This window comes from Tachysurus vachellii, chromosome 2, assembly GCF_030014155.1.
Source record: "Tachysurus vachellii isolate PV-2020 chromosome 2, HZAU_Pvac_v1, whole genome shotgun sequence".
Lineage (NCBI taxonomy): Eukaryota > Metazoa > Chordata > Actinopteri > Siluriformes > Bagridae > Tachysurus > Tachysurus vachellii.
The window spans coordinates 29,945,993-29,969,683 of record NC_083461.1 but is presented as its reverse complement, the minus strand read 5'-3'; the positions used below and the strand labels follow the sequence as shown (position 1 = coordinate 29,969,683).

Genomic DNA, 23,691 nt, shown 5'->3' with positions numbered 1-23,691 from the left:
GAGTTCCAAAAGGTGCGTTTAGGATTCGTCCTTCGTCCTTTCAGGGCCTGAATAGAAGGAAAGGAAAAAAATATAAATTAAAAAAAAAAAAAAACGCATGATGATTTTGTCAAAAGAATGTATTATGAAGTCTTGAACAAACACCACAGCACTAGTTTCATTTAGGATTTGTTCTATCATTGTTGGCATTTTACATATAACGTACTGTATACGGTATATTAAGAAACTATTAAGATTCTCATAATCGTTACTCAGACTTTGGACACGAGCTATAGGCTTTAATACTTTATGACAGTCCTGAAAAGTCATCAGCATCCAGGACCTGTGTGTTCAGTATAATGTCTTATTCATGTCTGACATTCAACACAGTATAATGAATTTAGGTTATCAGAGGTTATGCACCAATATGATGATATGCATACAGACTACAAAGGTCTTTATAGAATCTTTAATTTAGTAGTAGAAGATCCAAAAGGAATCGGCCTGAATCGGTCTACTGTATATAAACATTTTAGTGCAAATTAACTCCATTTAGCTTAGAAAAAAAAAGATCCTGTCTAAACTCTTTAATCCTTTTCTATCCCAGCAAAGAGACAACTTTATTTGGAAGTCTATAAAAGCTTAATCTTGTTGGAGGTTGGAAACTGTACAATAACGAGCTGACACACATACTTGTGTTAACCGTGTGTGTGTGTTTATATGTGTGTTAGTGTCTGACGGTTTGTTGGAGTTGTAAACCACAGACTCCCCTGTAAATGAGAGACAGAAGCGTCTGCACTGCACATGTCTGTGAACTAATCAATGTTTAATTCAAGTCAATCACAGGAAGTCATGTTACAGCTTTTCCATCTTTACTCCTTTCCCACTGAACCTTTTAAAGCCTGCTGCAGTTTCAGAGCTTAAAGCAGTCTACTTAATAAAACTTTACTTCATTATAAGTTTAAAGGGCACTCACAGGAAATCAATCTGGTTCCCATCACACACACACACGCGCACACACACACACGCACACAAATGCACACACACACACAGCTTAAAGTAGAGTGACATCTGTCACCCGTTTATGTAACACGATCTAATGAATAATTCTCTTCTCCACTTCTATTGCTTAATAGCTTATTAATCTAATAGTTTTAAAATATACTGAACTTCATCAAGCTTCTTATTAAACACCAGAATTTTCTCTAAACACAATTCCCACAAACACACCAACATTCTCTATTCACCCCAAACTAACATTCCTTATATTACAGATTTATTTAACAGATCATCTCCACTAAATAGTAACTGAGTCAAACACATAGTTTTTCTAATAATAACTAACATTAGCCCATCAAGCACTGACATTAACCCATCAAACACTCACAATAACCCATCAAACAGTAAAATTAACCCATCAAACACTCACATTTACCCATCAAACACTGACATTAAACCATCAAATACTGACATTAACCCACAAAACACTCATATTCTTCATCAAATACTAACACTGGATGAATGGATGGACGGATGGATGGATGGACGGATGGATGGATGGCATGTTCAGATCAGCTGATTGACAATATATTTACAGAAAGCTATATTATATAAACATAGTAACCCCAACTAACTCTAAGGTTCACGATCCTTCAGTCCTTCACTATCAGACTGTAGAAGTGGAATCTCTCCACACTGTGTCTTTATTCTGTAATGGCAGAGAGAAGCCTCGCTGTCTGTGTGGTCAGAAATAACACCGTTGTTGCATGCTGAGGAGTGTTAAAGTCATTCTTCCGCATACAGAGCATATGTTTTCGATCTGCTCCTTTTGCTTCGGTCTCAGCTGTTCTATAACACTCGGTTTCTTCAACTCTTTCGCTTCTATTGACGCTGTTCTCGTGCTAATTACTTGCCGGAAAGTTTCACTCTGGCGGCTCGCCGTTCGGGGGTTTATTTGATTTATTCATTACTTTACTTTTGTTTTTTACTTTTCTATCTCACTGTCACTCATCACTCTCTATCTAATTTGGCTCTTTCTGTGCTATTCTCTGTTCTTTCTTTCTCTCTTTCTGTGCATCGGTGAATAATTTAATAAAACGTTTCTTTGGAAGCACGTCTGACTATGACTCACACATGCTTAAGTGTTTAATAACTAGAAATTAATTTTCACAGTGGCGAGAGAGAGACCTATAAGAGACCATCTAGAAATGACTTTATGCATTAGATCAAAAGCCCACTTATTATTATTATTATTATTATTATTATTATTATTATTATTATTATTATTATTATTATACATCATGCAGCATTTCAGCACCACATCCTCGTGTCAGGATTGATTGCTCTGGGCTCGATGTCGACTCGTCTGTCGTCGTAGTGTACTGACTTGGTTTTGAAGGTCACGAGCAAGAGAGAGAGAGCGAGAGAGATTATGAGAGAGTTTATGAGGCATTAAAGTATCAGATGAAAGAAAATGATTCTCACTTCAGTGTTGGCAGCTGACATCTTTACACACACATACACACTCACACACAAACACACACAGATACAGGATACAGAAGCGAACACAGACACAGATACACATACACATATAATCTGAGTTTCCCTTCATGCACATTAAGCAGTGGAACTCAAATGTATTTAAAAGTTGTTTGCTGTAAGTTGTTGATCACTTGTTTTTCTGCTGGTTATTTTATCGACGGAAACCTGAAGTGATCCAACACTATATCAAGGGTTATGTGAAAGTTCCAGTATTCACATGAATTTGTGAATGTTTTTGATATAAAAGGCCTTATACTGTACATGCACTTCCTGTGTGTGTGTTTGTGTGTGTGTGTGTGTGTGTGTGTGTGTGTGTACCAAAAATCTGTACCCAAATTTGCCTGTACAAACAAGGTGAACATCTTCTCATTACCATCTATTTATTTATTCAGCACATGTCTCAGCTGACTCACCCTGCGTTCAAACCGACAGATGACTGTTTGTTTTCTATATAAATGAGACACGATTCCAGCCACGGTGGCAGGAGACATGAAGACAAAATGACAAGAGGCATATGGATTTTTCCAAATTCTATGCAAATTCGGTACTTGGGGAAAAAAAAAAGAACACCAGATGAATACATGAGACTGTGGTCTGATATCTTCCTGGGTTTGAATGAGCCGTTTTTATGAAGAACGATATACTGTATGTATATATGATACAGATATGATCATTTTCACAGGGTTAGTGATCATCTGTCAGTTTAATAAGAGACTGTGCATCATTTCCTCTATACACCCGTCTGCCAAATAAAGTGATCTTTGGCTCATAGCACTACAGTATAAACCTGGTCCCAAACAGACTTCTCAACCTGAGAGCAAAAAAAAGGAGGAACTCCAGTCAGTTTTAAATCTCCTTTAAAACGTATTGAGCAGCGGAGGAAAAACGACTCTCCAGAACACAGCGCTTTAGTGCAAGCCCTCTCACCATCTACGGGCCATAAAAAAGGTTATAGCTGCATAAATCGCTCGCTCGTCTCTCAGGGTGAATGTTAGATGGCTTTATTCACCATCACTGCAGGCTGTGACCACTCGACACCTGTTCTGGCTGTCCTACAACTGAATCAACTCCTGCAAGAATTCAGTGAATCACCTACCAGCTTACACAAAGGATTCGATGAATCAAGTAGGGGACCGACTCATAGTAGTATTCATTAAATTGTAAATGGTATTTTCAGAGTTTGTTAAAGTGATTAGAAGCATTTGGCGTTTCCAGTTTAACAGAAGCAGCCCTTCTTATACTTATACAAGTGCAGTCAGACTTGTTTGTTATATCTTAGCTCACATCTAGTGATTTTTTTTTTTTATAGTAAATAGCACGCTCAGCGTTTCAGCAAAATTTCCAGCCGTCTCCATTTCAGAAAACACTCAGGCTTGACTCAAAAGTTGAACACTGGAAAAGAGAGATATATTTCTTTTAATCAGCCTTTCACAAAACACTCTATCGAACAGGAAGTGTGGGGCAAAGAGCATGCGTTGCCCAATGGACCTCTATTAGTGTATAATAGATTACCATAAATTACCACCAATAATAACTCTATGGCCATCGGCTTATCCGGTATCTCTCCTATGCTTTATTAGATAATAAATGCAATTTATTACATCGCTGCTACTCAAATAAGGTGATCAGTGTTTAAGTAAAGTTTAAAATGATGAGACTATGCATCATATGTTCCTGTAAATGAGCCACCGCTGACCCCAGGAACAGTTGAGGGTTAAGGCATTTGCTCTAGAACCTTATCAGAAGCCTAGATCTGTAATCACTGGATTTCTGAATTAAACAGTAAATCAGATACATCAGTGATTCAGTTTTGAACCAAGTCTCACTAGATTAAATAACCTAATCAGATAATCTAGCGATTTAATATGAACACTGATTCACTACATTTAACACATTTATCAAATCAAGTGATTCAGTGATTCACTAAATTAATGACTCGATGAGATGAGTTTTTTCAGAAGAACCAAAGAACTCAGTGAATCAGTACTTAGTCAACTGAGGAGTGAGCATATTTCTATTATATATCATATCAATATTTTTATTACGCAACACTGAAGTTGACGCTTTGTGCTTAGAACCTTTGGTGACTAAGTGATCAGTTGCTATACATGATGGAAGTACATGGAGCAGGATACAGAGGATCTTTGGAGGTAGAGAGTCAAAAACACACCTGTTTTTTATCACCAACTCCAGCTCCTTTAATTTAAATCTCCATTTGAGATTCTTGCTCTGTTGTTCAAATGTGCAACAGCTGGGACCGATAATGCTGTCGACTTTAACTCAAGGTCTAGTTTCCTGAGTTGTAGAGATAGCATATCAGTTTATCCAGTGATTCACAGAGTTGAGTAAAACAGCGAATCAGATAATCAGTTGATTTACAATGTTTAGTAAATCAAATAGTGAATCAGTTAATCAGTTGATTCACAGAGTTGAGTTATTCAAACAGCGAGTCAGATAATCAGTTGATTCACAGAGTTGAATAAATCAAACAGTGAGTCAGATAACCAGTTGATTCACAGAGTTGAATAAATCAAACAGTGAGTCAGATAATTATTTGATTCACAGAGTAATTCAAACAGCAAATCAGATAATCAGTTGATTCACAGAGTTGAGTAATTCAAACAGTGAATCAGATAATTATTTGATTCACAGAGTAATTCAAACAGCGAATCAGATAATCAGTTGATTCACAGAGTTGAGTAATTCAAACAGTGAATCAGATAATTAGTTGATTCACAGAGTTGAGTAATTCAAACAGTGAATCAGTTCATCCATTGTATCACAATGTTTAATAAATCAAACAGTGAATCAGATAATCATTTGATTCACAGATTTGAGTATTTCAAACAGTGAATCAGATAATTAGTTGATTCACAGAGTAATTCAAATAGCGAATCAGATAATCAGTTGATTCACAGAGTTGAGTAATTCAAACAGTGAGTCAGATAATCAGTTGATTCACAGAGTTGAGTAATTCAAATAGTGAATGAGATAATTAGTTGATACACAGAGTTATACAAACAGTCAGATAATCAGTTGATTCACAGAGGTGAGTAATTCAAACAGTGAATCAGATAATTAGTTGAATCACAGACTTGAGTAATTCAAATAGTGAATCAGATAATCAGTTGATTCACAGAGTTGAGTAACTCCAACAGTGAATCACATCATCCAGGGATTCACAGAGTTTAGTAAATCAGATAAGTGGTGATTCATATCAAACAGAGTTTCAGTGAAAGATGAGTTAAAAATGAGTTAATCCTTTTGATTCACACAGAAATTAATTGAATCAGGCAATGAATCAGAGAAACCTGTGATTCATGAAATCAGTGAATCATTCCGTTATATCTCTTTGTGAAAGTCTGATTAACTGTGTGTCAGCCACCTCATGTTTCCATCGTTGTGTTCGTGAAAGTACAGCTGAACAATAAATAACCTTGAGAGGCACACACAATGACCTTGAGAGGCATACACACGATACACACGCCGGATTGTAAGCTATGGAGGTGATTATGCTGAGCCATATATCATGGTGAGACAAATGAACAGATGTGCAAAGAAGTATCTCTTAGATTGTAAGAGTTATTATAAAGTTATGCATTACGTTTAAAAAAAATAAAAAATAAATCTGCAGTTTTTATGCTCGTGTGTGTGCGTGTGTGTGTAAAGCGTCATCATGCCATGTGTTGTATGAGGAGATTTGTGAATAAGAGCACAGAGTGATTTAAATAAAAAGTGATTTTAATGAGGACAGCAGGCATGACTATTTTGGGAGATTTCCTACTATGTGTTTGTTAATGAAGTTAATGATGAAGCTACGGGGTTGCTTCTCTCTCTCTCTCTCTCTCTCTCTCTCTCTCTACTTTATTGCTTTTGACCATAACCAACTCACATTGTAAGTAATGTCCTTGAATGTTAGGTACCCAGTGTAGTGCAGTCATTGTATATACTCTGTTCTATATCCAAACATAATAGAGTGATAAGTGTTTTGCTCCTTTTGTTCTGGACTGAGATTTAGCCGAATGAAAAGTTACAATAATGCAGATCCTGTATAGATTTTAGCTCTAAATACTCTTGCGTACTATGCATCTGTAATATCTAGTTAGAAGACCTAGGAATACGCCAGGATAATGATTACGATCAGTGTACGTACCTCGAAATGAAAAAAAAAGTTATATGCAGAACGTTTCATGTGATATTCAGAATGTTTATTTGTTACATAAGGGTTCAATTTAATATTAGACTTATATTTAAATGTGTTTGTATTTATCCCTAATGAACAAGTCTGAGGTGACTGAGGCGACTGTGGTGAGGAAAAAACTCCCTTAGATGGAAGAGGAAGAAACCTTGAGAGGAACCAGACACGAAAGTGAACCTCATCCTCATCTGGGTGATACTGGACGGTGTGATTATAAACTGTTATAAACACCGGAGAGCTTATACTCAGGAGATAGGTCCATGTTTGAGGAGTTTGTTAGCTTGCGTGATTGAATAAACTGTGACCAGTATAATAGGAACAGTGTGCAGTTTCATGCTGCTGCTTTATTCAGTGCAGAGACAGAGAAAGGTTTTAAAGTTGCATGAGCAAGGAGTTGAAGTTGTTTCAATCACTTCTGTCATTTTCCTAAGCAAGAAGGCAGGACCGAGATTTTTACGCCCTGCAGTCATCAGCATGTGAAATATAACCACAGTCTCTTTTTACTCTGGTTATAAATGTGCTGCTTTAACTCAATGCTCTTTAAATAATCAATATAATACACAACAATCACTGGGTCATCAGGTGAATTATCTCCGCAGCTATGTTGCAACTTATTAACCAGGATAAGAGATAGCTCTTAGCGCTAAGGGAAAGAACGTGGGACCAAAAGAAGAAAAATTAAAAGAAAGAAAGAGCGAGGCAGTGGAATCATCCAAAAGAAATTCATCTGGAATGAGAAGGCATTCAGAAAAGGCATTCATGGCCTCGTGCAACAGGGAATAAGTAATTCACCAAAAAATAGCTGCAGCCCTGCGACTGTAAGGCAGATAGAAATTTCGAAAGCGCTGCTTTCAGCATGGATTACGTCCACATGACCGCACCTCTGTCTCGAACATACGGGGGGGGGGGGGGGTGTTTGAGGGGCTGTGATTTCTTAATGCTGTTGGCTGATGTTGTAACCACACCACAGCTGCCAGTCTGTCTGTCCATCTGTCTGTCAGTATGTAATACAGCAAACCCTGGAACCAACTGGCTGAATCTTTCCTGTCAGAATGTTCCTGTCAGTCACCCAACAAACCTTTATTTCTCTAGTGGTCATAATATAATAATCCCACTCATCAAAACTGCTGCTATAACATAAGTTTGTATATGTTTACTTGAACCTCCTTTGTTCAGTATCCTATACTGTTACACAATGTGGTGTATAATATACAGAATACACACTGCTTAATGTTATTGTGTGTATTTGTGCTGTAGTGTTTTGTATCATCTGTTTGCACTAGGTTGCAAATGGTGGACAACTTCCTTTAAGTCTTTAGCTCTGTGTTGTTTTATGTAACATCATGGTCCTGGTGGAACGTTAGTTCATCTCTCTGTGTACCGCGTCAGCTATATACGGAGGAAATGACGATAAAACCTTCTCGACTTGACATGACTCGATCTCTTAGACAAAGTTTCTTGCCCTGTTAGGGTAAACGATTACACACTGAAGTGCTCTGAGGTGAAAGACACACATGTATTCTTAGACAGACTCGTTCAGCACATACTAGGCATGTGGTAGCCTAGTGGTTAAGGTGTTGGACTACCAATTGGAAGGTTGTGAGTTCGATCCCAGGTCCACCCGGCTGCCACTGTTGGGCCCCTGAGCAAGGCCCTTAACCCTCAATTGCTCAGCTATTTAAAAAAAAATAAGATAATGTAAGTTGCTCTGGATAAGGGCGTCTGGCAAATGATGTAAATAAATACTGTATCTTCTGCATTTTATCCAGCTGAAAGATTCATATGAAAGAAATAAAGTATAAAAGAAAAAAGCGATCGCTACTAACCCGAGAACGTGGCTTAGCATTAGCTAAGGCTAACTAATAGCAGCTTTGTCTAATCCTAATCGAACAATAATAAACATTCAATACACACTGCAGCGATGTACACAAAGTGTACACTAGATTTCAGTAGTACTGAGCGTTTAGGATACAAAAGAATGCTTATTATTTTTAATATATTAAGTAGCCTGTGTAGTGAAACCATATGCTATATCGTTTTAGTATATAGTTTATTTCTCTACTCCTCTTACGCAGTATATATAAAATACCCGGATTTCTTTCTTTTTTTTTTTTTTTTACCCGACGAGCTGATTCAGGATTATTAGAGCATGTAGCACAGAGCATTGTGTGTATTCTCCGTCAGGGATTTCCACATACTCGGATTCTGTCTGTCGATGTTCTGTTGCAAACTCCTAAAAACATTCTATATACAGAGATTTTATTAACTGTTTTAGAGAAGATGAGACTCCTGCTCATGTGGCTCATTGTGTAAGTGCACTCAGCAGCAAACACTAGAAATAATTCCCAGGACAGAGAGAGAAAGAGAAAGAGAGAGAGAGAGAGAGATACAGAGGTCCAATGAGTACACACATCCAATATGGATGTTGAGTAGCGTATCAGGCTAACATGGACCTGCATCCTGCTGTATTCACATGAGAGACACTTCAGGGAACAGAGCAGCTGTTATACTATCAGTTCTCTGTGTGCGTTTGTGTGTGTGTGTGTGTGTGTGTGTGTATGAGAGAGAGAGAGAGAGAGCGAGAGAGAGAGAGAGAGAGAGAGAGAGAGAGAGATAAACATAAACTCGCTGGTGTGTAATAAGTGCCCTGGGGAGCCCAGTTCTCTGGATAGAGAGGTACCAGTATCAGTCTGGTCAGGATCCATAACGATCCCACACACACACACATACACACACTGCTAGACTTTGCTTGTAATGAGGGGCCAATGGATGAAAAGCTACACTCACACATCACCACACATTCTTTGCCTCTATATATTAATATTCACCATTTCATGCATGAATTAATTATATAAAAATACAGATTCTTTTCTCTTTTTTCTTTTTATTCCCAATGTTGCAACTGAGTTCATTTCAACATATGACTTTACTGATAGTAATAAAGTAAACGGATTGTTTGTTAGTAAAGCGGCAACAACAACGTGCCTGACATGATAAACAAAGGCTTTTCCAATGTCCGACGCCTTTTATAGTTCTTGTATTATTCATAGAAAATATCTATGTTACACAGTTTCGGATTGATTTGAGGAGGTTAAAAATTATTATTGTATTATTTCCAAAAGAAAATAATAAACTTGTGATGCACATGGCCACTTCTATGGCATTACAGTATCTTGACCCTGTAATATGAAGGTCAGTATAATGTGAAGCATATTTGTTCTGTCCAAAATATTTGTAAGTTATAAAGTATAACATAGAGAGAGAGAGAGAGAGAGAGAGAGAGAGAGAGAGAGAGAGAGAGAGAGAGAGAGAAAAAAACATAAACTCACTGGTGTGTATGGTGAGAGAGAATGCACTCTTAAACTGACAGAAAAGAGTGCACTGGATGATGACAAACAGATGGATTGTACTCTCTGTGTGTCTGTGTGTGTGTGTGTGTAGCATGTTGATGCTGCATGTTATGAAATGGATCTGGCAGCACCAGCCTCTCTGCTCATTTGCGTCGGTGTAGGGTGATGACAGCGCCATTCATCCTGAACAGAGTCCTGATTGGCTGACGTTGCTGCCCATCAAACCAAGCCTGCGTCATGATTGGCTAAAGGAGGCGATGGTGTGAACAGCACAGATGCTGTCAGTTTGTTCATCAGAGCTTGGTGGAATTTTTTTTTTTTTTTTTTATTTCCTTGAAGACATATGGGAAATCAAACTGCTACACAGCAAGATTCCAAAAACGCACACAAACATTCGCACAAACTCTCTCTCTCTCACACACACACACACACACACACACACACACATACGTGTGATTTATTGGAAACAGAGAAACAGTTCAAATGAATGACCTTCAGTATGCTTGAACTTTGGTTAACAATACCAGACACAAAAAACAAATATTTTGTTTTCAGACAGACAGACAGACAGACAGACAGACAGACAGACAGACAGACAGATAGATAGATAGATAGATAGATAGATAGATAGATAGATAGATAGATAGATAGATAGATAGATAGATAGATCTGCTCAAGAACATATACATTCCTACACACACACTGTTTAAGCTCCTGTATAAGTCTGATTTCCTCTAAGTGTCTCCCCTCTCTATACTGGGAAGGAGTTTCACTTGGCCTCTGGTATGATGGCAACCTGACAGATGGAGGCAGTGCCTGATAGAGTGTGGAGAAAGCAAGAGAAAGAGAAAGCGAGAGAGAGAGAGAGAGAGAGAGAGAGAGAGAGAGAGAGAGAGAGAGAGAGAGGCACAGAGAGAGAGCGATCATACAGACTAATAAATTCCACATTATCACAACAGAAACTACTAAACAATGGAAAGTAAGAAAACAGGGAAAGCAAGAAGAAGGAAGAGATGGAGAAATGTGCAGCATCAGATGGAGACAGTGACATCAGCAGAGGAATAAATGGAGTGAAAGAGTGTGGTGTGAAGAAATTGGTGCCCATTACTTGACTTCTGTTTTCCTCTCTGTTTACTCTTGTCTGTTCCTGTGCTGTATTAATAATAATGAGCAGGTTTACAGTAAGTGAGTCCAGGCAGTGGTACACATAATCCTACATGTACACCTCTGCACTGTGTCTTATTCCCTCCACTCATCTCTCTCTCTCTCTCTCTCTCTCTCTCTCTCTCTCTCTCTCTCTCTCTCTCTCTCTCTCTCTCTCTCTCTTTCTCTGTTCTCAGTTATCACTCATGCATGCACAGGTTATTATAAATGCTGTATTCGCTCATGCAAGCAACAAGTCTTTGCTTTCTAACAGGTTTGTCTCTTGTAGCTGTAGAAAGTCAGACTTGTGGATAACAATCGCATAGACAAGAAAAAACTGTAATCGAATTGTATATACGACAAAAACAGCGCCTGCTCGGTTAGGAGAGCTATATACACACAGTGTCAGGGATTACAACAAAACAAAACAAAACAAGGAAAAAAAATAGAAAAAAGTAAAAAAAAAAAAAAAAAAATGGTACTTTCACTTCTGCTTACTTCTAAGATCACTGCTACAAAAATAATGAACAAATGAATTTTCCTCCTGTTTGATGTTAGGAATTATTGTTAATTCACTTATAAAATACTATACATTTACACCGACTGATAAACAAACAAACATAATAGTTATTTATTTATTTATTTATTTATTTATTTATTTATTTAGTCTGAGCGTAAGAGAAAAAGAACCTACTAAACATACAAACAACAAACAAATAAATAGATAATATGCTTGTTTGCTTGAATAATCAAATAAATAAATAAATAAATAAATAAATAAATAAATAAATACCATGTTTGTTTGTTTGTTCAACAAACAAGCAAACAAATAAATAAATAGTATGTTTAAATAAATACAATAGATAATATGCTTGTTTGCTTGAATAATTAAATACATCAATAAATAAATTAATGAATAAAAAATAAATAATTAATATCGTGTTTTAATAAATAAATAAATAAATAAATAAGCTCCTGTTGACGAGAAATAAAAATACATATATAAGAAATGATAGCCAATTACTTTAAACTAAGGGCTTCTCATTGTAATGAGGATTAACAGATGATAAACTTTGTCACTGGTCCCCAGTGTGTGGAAAACATTTTAATAAAATAAATAATTAATTAAAATAGTTTCTTCTATGTTAATAAAACATCTCTAACACTCTATGTCTCCTCCCTCACTCCTGTGTGGAGATTTGGGGCTTTAGCTTTAAACCACACTTTCTATGAAAACACATTTTCAGAGCGACATGGTCCTGTAGGACTGCAGAGGGATTGGGACTCTCTCTCTCTCTCTCTCTCTCTCTCTCTCTCTCTCTCTCACTCTTCTAATTTCATCCTATATCTGCTTCTGTACTCGTTTCTGTGTTTACTGACCTTTTATACACCACAGGTTTTAATCAGAGAGACAGAGAGAGAGAGAGAGAGAGAGAGAGAGAGAGAGAGAGAGAGAGAGAGTTAAAAAAGAAAAGAAGACATGATTGTTAAGAGTTTCAACAGGAAGAGAGAACACTTGACACACTCACACTTGGGAAGTTGATCTCTCTCTCTCTCTCGCTCTCTCTCTCTCTCTCTGTCCAACTCTTCTGCTATCTCAGTATCTATTTTCCTCTTATTGCCTTCCTTATGTTCCATTACCTCTCCTTTTCTCACTTTTTCTTAGAATTTTTCATTTCTCTCTCTCTCTCTCTCTCTCTCTCTCTCTCTCTCTCTCTCTCTCTCTCTCTCTCTCTCTGATTCTCTAATTTAATTCTCCACTGCTCCTTGCACTGAGTCACACGACAATCTTTGACCTTTCATCGGCTGGCTGCACGTTAATTTCATCCTGAGTTGTGATTCCCGTTTTCCTGATAGCATTTCTTCCTGCTTGAAGATGAACTGTATATCAGTGTCTGCTGATCAACATCCTCTGTAGGGGACTGTGTGTGTGTGTGTGTGTATGTGTGTGTGTGTGTGTGTGTGTGTGTGTGTGTGTGTGTGTGTGTGTGTGTGTGTGTGTGTGTGTGTGTGTGTGCGTGTGTGATTTTTTTTTAGGATCGAATCCAAATATTCTTTCATTTTTTAACGTGTGTGAATATAACTTTTATTTATTTATTTATTTGTTTATTTGTTTGTTTATTTATTTATTTATTTTTCAGCTCTTCAACCACAGAGACCACAGCTTGATCTTAGAAAGGTAGGAAGTGTAACACACGCACACAAAAATCCCTTTCTCACACACACACTCAGAGATCTGAACTGTCCGTGTGCTGCCTCAGCACCTTTAGTGTCCTGTGCAGCCAGTCAGGATGTCCAGTGAGCCATGACTGACAGTGATGAATGCCCACCCCCTCCCATCATCAGCACTGTTAACAAGAGCAAAGCATGCTGGGTACACAGTGAAGGAGAGGAAAATAGGCTCTCAGGCAATTCATTAATAATCAGCTGTGTGTGTGTGTGTGTGTGTGAGACTGATAGAGAGAAGTGTGTGTAATCATAGGCATGTCCACACTATTCAATTCGTAGTATTCCAGCTCAATGCTTTGAGACATCTGATTCATATTCACTTCACACCACGCTTATGAGCAACCTCATTTCCCCTTGTTCCATGCTGAAGTGTGTGTGTGTGTGTGTGTGTGTGTGTGTGTGTGTGTGTGTCTGTGTGACAGCAGAGCTAACACTAATTCTGCTCTGGTTAATCCATCTGTTTTTGGAGCACGAAACCTATTCTTTTACCCGCCTTTAATATTTTAAGAGGGACACTTCAGCCATTTTATTGACTCAAGCAAAAATATCGGCTTTGGCGAGGCATAAGATGAAGCAAGATTAGCTAAAACAATAGCTAATGACATAAGGTGTCCTTAGGTCATGTGACATTAGGTGTCATTGGAGAGTTTAGATGACTATAAGCAGGTTATATACTAAGCTGTTATTAGATGACATAAGGCAGGTGACATCAGAGGCATAAGGTTGTTGAGGTTATAAACATAGACATCATCGGATGACTTTAGAGGTGCCATTATGTCATGTCATGTGGCGTTAGTTGCAAATACATCGTTGGTACTGGGGCAGTTGTGGCTCAAGTGGTTAAGGGTCTGGGTTGTTGATTGAAGGATTGGGGCTTCAAGCCGCAGCACTGCCAAGCTGCCACTGTTGGGCCCTCGTGCAAGGCCCTTAACCCTCCCTGCTCCCGGGGAGCTGTATCATAGCTGCCCCTGCGCTCTGACTCCAACCTCCTCAGTTGGGAATTCCACTGTGCTGTAATGTATATGTGGCGATAATAAAGGCTTCCATGTCAGCAGTTCATTCATCCATTAATTATAGTTACACAGGCATTAGTTTGTTATGTGAAGTAGCAATACATAAAATTTCTGACTCAACATGATGCAGTAAACAATCATAAATCTGTCTAAACCCATGACCTACATGCTCATGCTTATTTATTTATTATGAAGTTTTTAAATGACTATCCAGAGCCAAGTTAGCTCAGAAGCCAAGGGAAGTGTTACCTCTTAGTGGTTATGGTGTTGAACCACTGGTTGGAAAGTTGTGAGTTCAAATCCCAGGGCCAACAAGCTGCCACTCCAGGGCCCCTGAGCAAGGGCATTACTTCTCAATTGCTCAGCTTTATAAATGAGATAATTGGATAATGGCGTCTGCCAAATCATGTAAATGCAAATGTAAGTCGGGGCAAACTCACTCAATTAACCACCAACATCATTATGAAGTGACAGTGGAATCAGCCAACCACTTTTTGATTTCATTTAGCGAGGAATAACGTCATTCCCGTTTTCTGGAAGGCCGAGCTGGAAACGGTGACTCATGTTGGTGTGCGACCAGTTACAGTACCGAATTGGCCAAAAAATTGTGCACGAGGCTTTGAAGTATTTAAGTATTATTAAATACAGGAAGCCTGTGAAAATAAAAAATAGTAATGCCAGGAGCTGAAGTGTTCATCTCCCATGAAACAGAAGATCCATGTTCATCTCCCATGGAACAGAAAGAAAGTATAAATATGATTGTTTCGGAGAACATCCTATAGAACGGAGGTGGGTGTGTCTCCAACGTGATCTGAAAGCGTACAGGCTCCGGAGCCGACTTTCATCCGTCCCGCTGCAGGATTAGCCAACAGGTCACGTCAGGTCCTGTTAGCGTACTCCTGTCATCCTCTTGCACACTAACCCACTCTGCACCTGTTTATGCTTTTCCCCAGCTGCTGACCTCACATCCCTCTGTTCAGTAAAACAATACTATAATACCTGCTTTTGAGCCAGACTCGCACAGTCTCAGTTCACTGCAACGAAAATGTTTTCCATGTATCGTTCTGTAACATTTTGGAACGTTATTTACTTTTAGCGTATCGTTTCAGCAGCCCCGTCGTCTCCTCCTCTCTGTTCACGTGTGCCGTAGGGCGAGTTCTGGTCAAGCAGACGACATCAAGAAGAGGACATGAATAACAATTACCATACAGTCATTCCTCATTACCCGGGTTTATGATATTTAAAATGGCTGCAGGGGGAACACACATGCATGGTCTGGCTTTGAAAGCCATTTGTATAGCGCTAGTAGATGGTGCATGCATGTGTGTGTGTGTGTGTTTGTGTGTAATTGGTTTGTGAATAGACAACATTAAAAAAAAATAAAATTTGCTTTAGTTTGGATTCGATTTTTAGGTTACGAAGTGTTAGCTCTTATTTATCTGATTCGATACTGCTAGCATGATATCGTTCCTGTAGTGAACATAGTGTATGGTTTCTCAGTGACATTTTAAACCGTAGTCACAATTATAGCTCTCTTGCTTTCTCCACACTCTATCAGGCACTGCCTCCATCTCCATCAACACCAGTTCACTAGGTTACAGACTTAGGATACCATCAACCTAAAAGTCTGTTCTGGGGAAAAAAGCGCTAGTTTCAGGAAGTGTTTCAGGAAGACGTCGGTCTTCGCCCGTCGTTTGAAGATAACCAGTGAGTCAGCTGTTCAGACATCTAGAGGAAGTTCATTCCACCATCTCGGTGCCAGAACAGAAAAGATTCTTGATGTAGACTTACCTCTTACCCTGAGAGACGATGGGAACAGTCGAGTAGCGCTGGTACTGTAGATCTGAAGTACGTTAGTGAAGTACAGTCTAATTTTTTTTGTAATTTTTTTCTTTCTTTTTTTTGTTGTAATCAAGCAGATACAACTGTGACGGCGCATGTAACACATCCCCTAACGGTTATGACATATGAGCTTAAACATCTCATAATTCCATGTAATCAGATACACTACCTAAGGCACACTGAAGAGGAAAAACAAGCTTCTGACCTAATCAATAAGTGAAATAATTCAATAAGTGATGATCTCTTATCATCACTTATTGAAATATTGTTTTACAACCGGATAAAGAATGTTATGACTGTCTCATGTCACAGGGTTCAAGGTGAAACAGCAACCTGCAGAACGTAATGTCTTGTAGGGGTACCGCACTTAATTTTTGACATTGTGACACACTCTGGCGAGATATTGTTTGTTCTGGTAACGTGTAAGCTTCTCTACTCGTCTATAGGATACCGTGTGAGTCTGTGCAGATGTTCGGGTTGGATTAGAGATGTTCTTTACAGAGTGTATTTAAAAAGAGTGTATGTGTGTGTGTGTGTGTGTGTGTGTGTGTGGATTGTGCCAAACCTCAGTACAGACCTTACCTCCAAAACAGCAGGTTATATAATCCTATGAGAGGCTGGTAAAGCATGCGCTTACGCAACATTGGCCTCAAGTAAAAACTTCCTTTTCTCAGGCTGACTGCAAAGTAACAACCCGTAAAGATTTAAGACATGTCTGGATGCATTAATGTTCATCTTATTAATAATATCAGAAGATAACTCAACCCTGTACGCTGACCAAGTACAGTTAGAGTGACGAATCTGCGAGCGGCCTTTTAATAATAGCAGGATCTGCAGACTTCAATGCAAAAAAAATAAAAATAAAAATAAACTAGATTTGTAAAGTTCGTCGCGACAAACTTTGATGTTGGCTTTGATGAGGCAAGTATTCGCAAAGGCCAGTGCTTTTTGGAGGCGAGTGAACATAAGGGTCAGTGTTATTGGAGGCAAGTGGACAGAAAGATAGGGTGCCAAAACATTTGGAGGCAAGTGGAGATGAGCATGTGATGTCATCCGAATACTCCTGATTTTGCATATATTGGTGGTGGGGCTGTGGCACAACCAAAAGGCCAGTCGGTACACCAATTTAAAAGTTTGTTCAGAGTATCACCCTAAAGTAGCTGGCCGAGTTTGGTGTAGATAGTTCGAAAGCTTGCTGAGTTATAAACCTCCAAACTTTATATTGGGAGTCTATGGGAAAAAAGGCCATTTTGAGACCCGGTACCTGAAGTACCGGTACTCGGATCGCTTAGAAAAGTAATAGCAACAAACATCAGACCAGGGTCTACAACATATCCGAATTTTGTGCATGTGGCTCGAAAGCCCTAGACCGCATTAAGTTTTATAAATTTTTGTCTAAGCTGAAATAGGAAAACAGAATGTTGGCTTCTACAATGCCAACATAATTTAAAAAATGAGAGCAAGTTAAAGTATATTAAATAAAGAAAATGCTTTGTAATATTTTTGTATTTTTCGATTATATTCTTAAAAATATATTCTAAAATGTTACGTGGTTAGTAAATTCTTATTGAGTATCATTTTTTATTTAATTTTTATTAAAAATAAAAGAAAATGATTATTCTGGTGGTAGATCATGTTAAGCAAAATCGTCTACCAAAATGATAGAATAAGACAATTTTTCAAGCTTAAAAAGGAGTAAAAGTGTGAACTTATTTATTCGCTTTAAATTAATTTATTCATTTTTTTAATAATTTATTATCTTTTTATTGAAAATAATCTATTGTTCTTGAATACTCGTCAGTTTAAGTTTATTTTGCTTAATTTCTTTCTTTCTTTCTTTTGAAAGAAAAGATTTTTCTTTTCTTTCTTTTTCTGATTTTTCTTTCTTTTTTTTATTTTTCTAGTTTAACCAGCGTGATGTGTCTTAAAGTGTGGAATTAATGTAATGAAGAGAAAAGTGAGAAAAAAAAATGAAGAAAAAAAAAGTATAAAAACATAATAATACAGAGATATTCCTGGGTTTGTCTTCACTGGCGATATTTTGTACACAAAAACACAAATACGATGCGAATGTGTACATTCATGATACATATAAGGCATAATATACTACATATGTCTTAAACATAGTATATTACTACTATATAGTACTATAATAAATGCATAAATGCATTATAACACCTATATGATGTCTTATTACACGTACTGGTGGTCATTGTTATTCTGCTCAGTGGTGTGTGAGTTTGGTGTGTGCAGAAAACACTGTGCTGAACTTTCCCCTCTAACAGAGTGCAGATGCAGAGAGTCATAAATGAAAACGACGCCAGTAATTAGACCCGGTCAATAAAAGCTGTAACTCTGCGTCCAATTAGTGAGCCTGGAGCTTTCTGCAACTGCATTCCAGGTCTAAATATTGAAGCGACTGAAGACACTGCTGACAGAGACGACCACACAGCAGGAAATCCTGAGGAATTTCTGCCTTGGATCCGATCCTGCGGCGTTAGTCTTTATGTATATCTGCTTCAGCTCGGTGTCAGCGCAGACATGTTAGATAGAGCTGAAACATCATGTAACTCTCTCTCTCTCTCTCTCTCTCTCTGTGTGTGTGTTTAAGTATTTATAAGGTGATTTCAGTGTATACAGCGAGGTTAGGGGTTCAAATCCCACAACGTGCTGATCTATTGATTATCTCACTTAAACTACTAGTACACTGTATATTCTCCGTTTATATTAAACCATAAAGCACACAATGTGTCCGACTGCATCTGTTTACTCACTTACACAAGGGTAGTGAGACAGTGTGTGTGTGTGTGTGTGTGTTTCTTCAACCCTTTTCTTCTTTTCTTCATGCACCTAAAGCCACACCCCCTTTAGAGCTAAGCCAAAGCTAACCAGGTTAAAAAATGGTTAAAAACAGACTCTCTCTCTCTCTCTCTTTCTCTCTCTCTCTCTCTGTCTCTCTCTCACTCTCTCACTCTCTCCCCCCTCGCTTTCTCTCCCCCCTCTCTCTTTCTCCCTCTTTCTCTCTCTCTCTTTCTTCCCCCTCCCTCTCTCTCTCTCTCTCTCTCTCTCTCTCTCTCTCTCTCTCTTTCTCTCCCCCTCTACATCAATGTAACAGCAGTCTTTCATGAACAGTGAAGTGTAAAATGGATGGCGTGAGAGACACAATGCTGCTGATCAATCTGCCACGGAGGAGAGAACTCTGGGTAAACGTGTGCGTTAGGGCCGAGCAGAGAGTGAAGCGTCTCCGAGAGAACACGGAGCAGAAGAGAGAAAGAGGGAGAGAGAGAGAGGCAGGACAGGTTCATTGTCACGCTTTAGAATAGGCTCAAATTCACTCTGACTGGGCTTTTTGCTCGAAAGAATCAGAGATAAACAGCATAAAGCAGAACAGGCAAGCGCACATTCACCGCTGCTACACAACGGCCCACAGACCTTCATTATATTCCTCCTCTCTTTTTTTACACACATACAATGACACTTCTATCAGTTTGTCCTCGAAGCACACAATAACTCACCAACAGAGCAAATCTCTGAGCAAAAAAATTTTAAAAACTCCCTGTTTTCATGATCATGGCACCAGAGCAAACCTACTGCAGAATACGAGAGCAGGAATACAGACAAAACACACACAGTAGATTAATTATACATGTTCTAAAGCTTGCGGTTGAACTTTTGTTCATAATTAAACGTAATGTAACAAATCAGTTTGACTTATTAGAAGCTGAAACGAACTAAAAAGAAATAGTTTGCACTTTTTTTTCTGTAGCACGTTTTTGTTCCTGTCACATGCTCGTAGTTCTTCTAAGTTCTTTCACTTAGCAGGTGTTTCTTTCCTTTCCGTTTATTTTCTTACTTTCCCTCTTGAACACACCCCATGCTCCATCCCTTCATTTCCATCCCTCCGTTCGTCCCCGCGGGCGATCTCTTGCTGTGTGACATCACGCTGCTTCCTGTCTCCTTGCCAGTTGGACGACAGCTTCCTGTTCCGCAGACTGCTCCCTGTCTCCGCGACGACAGATGCTGTCGCCACAGCAACTGTCACTCAAAGGGTTGAACAGGTGGACAGAGGTGTTTTGCATACAGAGAAGCCCTTCAACACGCAGCCATCCGATCGGCCGGCGAATCTGCGTTGTGTATATATTGCGTTATGTTTTTGTTTCATCACTCTGGATAGAGAGGTTTTCATTAGCGCTCAGCGGCGTCGGACCACTCGGTGGTGTCAGAGTATACATTACAACTCGGGTGACTAAATTACCTCTATATTATATGGATTTACTGACCCTTTAACCTACGTACTTTAGCTGTGAGCATAGCGAAAGAATCGTCTATTAAACGTAAATATAACCCCAAGTGAAATGGGTGTGAGCGAGCAGTAGTTTAAATCCTACCTGTTTATATTTCCTGTATATTTCTGCTTTAGGCTTAAATCTAATACCATATCTGTTCCTGATGCTAATGCTAATGCTAATGTTGTTGTTCTGTTATTATCGCGCCAATGTTTGACGATCGATGGAGCTAGCAAGCCAGACGAATTTCTGCGAACGGACCATAATTTATCATCTCAAATTAAAGCACACATAAAGACACTTCAGTTGTATTCTAATGTTTCATCTTAATCTAGTTTTCAGTACATTCCATTATCTTACTTTAGTGATTAATAGACAGTTAGACCCAACAGTACTGTAAGAGAGAGGGAGAGAGAGAGAGAGAGAGAGAGAGAGAGACATGAACATGTTTTTGATAAGAGAAGATGGATAGCACATTGGATCCGGTGTTACAGTGTTACATCATCTGAATGATAGAACTGCATGTTTACACGATAAGCTGTGTAAAAATACATAATAGATAGTCAAGCATACAGAGATATCAGACTCGGGCTCGTGTCAGCGACCATGACCCATGTACCCATCCGTCATTCCTGTCCTACCATTGAGGTGGTACTCATGGGAAAGTCGTAGGGATAAGACGAGACAGATTTCTACAAAACTGACATTAATCTTTGCTGATTCGATTTTGTTCCAGATGCTTGATGATTTATCATTAGATTCTTTTCCTCGTTATGTACGTTATTAAGTCCTGCTCGTGACATTTACAGCTGTGATTAGTTAAAGTTCCCGTGTGTCTTGCCGATCTCTTAAAGCAGTAAAGCCCATCATGCGCATTGTGCTCGGCTATGTCAGGATTAGAAGTTTTCATTCATAAGTAAATAAATAAATAAATAAATGAATAGGTGAATCCATTTCATTATTAAAACTGGATTTGTTCAACATAGAAGTGATTTCTTTCTACATTCTACTTTAACCAAAGTTTAGATTTCCTGACTGCACTAAATCCGGCTAATACATTAGCATGCTAGCTTTTTGTTTCATTAAATGTTATCTGCATTTTTACAAGCCTCAGTGACTACGTCGGTGAAGCCCATTGAGTCTATTCGGCATTAACATTAAGAGAAAAGCTTTCACTCACTCGGATCTCAAAATGAAATTAGTCTGAGTAAAATTAGCATTAGCATGACAAACGAGCATTAATTAGCAGTTCTCGCTAATGACTGAATAAATTGTCTTTTTTTTTTTTTTTTTTTGCTACAAAGAGACACAAAATTAAAAATGCTCTAGAATTTGGTTAAATCCAAACAGACTGCTTTCTGTCATCAGGTCACTTTTTAGTGACGGCATGCAGATAGAAATGCTTTAAATACACTCTGATTCATCAAAAAGTTCAAAACCTAGTCATCTGTGCTTGAACCCTTAGCGAGGAACTCCTGTAAACTCTCATGAAATTTCCATCTTCCTACGTTTGCATTCTCATTATTCTGACTTAACATCTCCCGTATCGAACCTTCATATGACACCTAACATCATTCTTCAAAATTTCGCCAAGCCGTAACCGTTAATCTTTTCCAATTGTCGTCTACCGACACGTTGGCAAATCTAAACGCATCCTTCTCGTCACCGAGAGGAAAACGAGACAGATTGTGAAAGCGGGCACGCGATGCGGCGGCACAGGATCTGTCAGTATAATTCTGTCAGTTTGGATTGATTTGTTTCCATGCCTGTGAGGTGATGGGACTCTGAGCATGTCTCTGCGCGTCCTCTCCGTTCAGCCAGCAGCCATAAAACTGCTCAGTTCTTCAAGCGCTCTGCATTATCGACATATTAAACTTCTCTCATCCTCTTAGGGAGATACAGATCCAGGTGAGAGTGAATCTCGGTGTGAAATTAATTTTCACGACGCCTGGTTTACCCCCACTTTTGCTAAGTCCCTGATTACATCTCACAAGCAGCTCAGCAGCACAAAATGAAGAACACAAATCACATTCTCCTTTTCGCTCCAAGGTCGCAACCTTACAGACTTCACTTCACCATCAGAGCGGTAGTGTAAGGCGAAGGCCACAGATCAGATCTGTCTTATTAGTGTTATCTGGTCTTATCCAGGTTTAAGGTACCAGATCAGGAGGAACATCGGGATGAAATTCTGGAGCTACTACTTTTAGTTTCTAACAAAAGTTTAATGGATAAATGTAACAGTGTTCATCAAGAAGAATATAGCTGTGGAAATTACAAAATAACCCCGAGAAGATCTCAACATTCTTATTACTGGACAAAGCATTAATAACTGTTGGGTTCCTCAAGAGGAACCATCAAAGAACCCATAATTGTGCTTCATTCACTCATTTTCGGTAATCACTATTTTATTTTATTGTATTTGTTTATTTTATTTTATTTGTACATAAGCATACAGTAATGCATTCATTTTTATTAATCAGTATATTCTAAATCCGGGTTGTTTTGGATCCAGATCTAAGGATGCATCCTGGATGGAATGAAAGTCAATTTTTGTTGACTTTCCAAGTGAATCGCTGTTACTGGGAAGGTTTTCCAAGTGAATCGCTGCTACTAGAACAGATTCCGTAGTGAATCGTTGTTACTGGAAAGGTTTTCAAAGTGAATCATTGTTAATCGGAAAGTTTTCCAAGTGAATCGTTGTAACCAGGAAAGATTTCTAAGTAAATCATTGGTACTGGGCAAATTTTCCAAGGTAATTGCTGCTACGAGAAGCGGTTTCCTAGTGAATCGTTGTTACAGGGAAAGATTTTCCAAGTGAATCCCTGTTACCAGGAAAGTTTTCCAAGTGAATCGCTGTTGCTGGGAACGTTTTCTAAGCGAATCGTTATTATTGGGAAAGTATTCCAAGTGAATTGCTGGTACTAGAACATATTCCCTAGTGAATAATTGTCACTGGGAAAGATTTCCAAGTGAATCGCTGTTAGTGGGAAAGATTTCTAAGTGAATCGTTGCTGGTGAATCATATTTTTCCATTTTTTCTCTACTATGGCCATGAGTTTATAAGGCTGGAAGTGTCCTTTAGAGTAGACTTCAGTGGCTACCAGGGCTAC

At 38.6% G+C, this 23,691-nt stretch overlaps 1 protein-coding gene across 8 annotated transcripts in view; it reads left to right on the top strand.

Moving 5' to 3' along the window:
- The window catches only part of LOC132841737 (receptor-type tyrosine-protein phosphatase delta-like), a 352,060-nt gene that overhangs the window by 181,991 nt on the left and 146,378 nt on the right, over nucleotides 1-23,691 (top strand). For all 8 annotated transcript variants that reach the window (XM_060864221.1, XM_060864220.1, XM_060864217.1 and 5 more), the window contains exon 8: nucleotides 13,353-13,390. The gene's annotated coding sequence lies outside the window, so the exon portion shown is untranslated. The remainder of the gene's footprint in view (nucleotides 1-13,352; nucleotides 13,391-23,691) is intronic.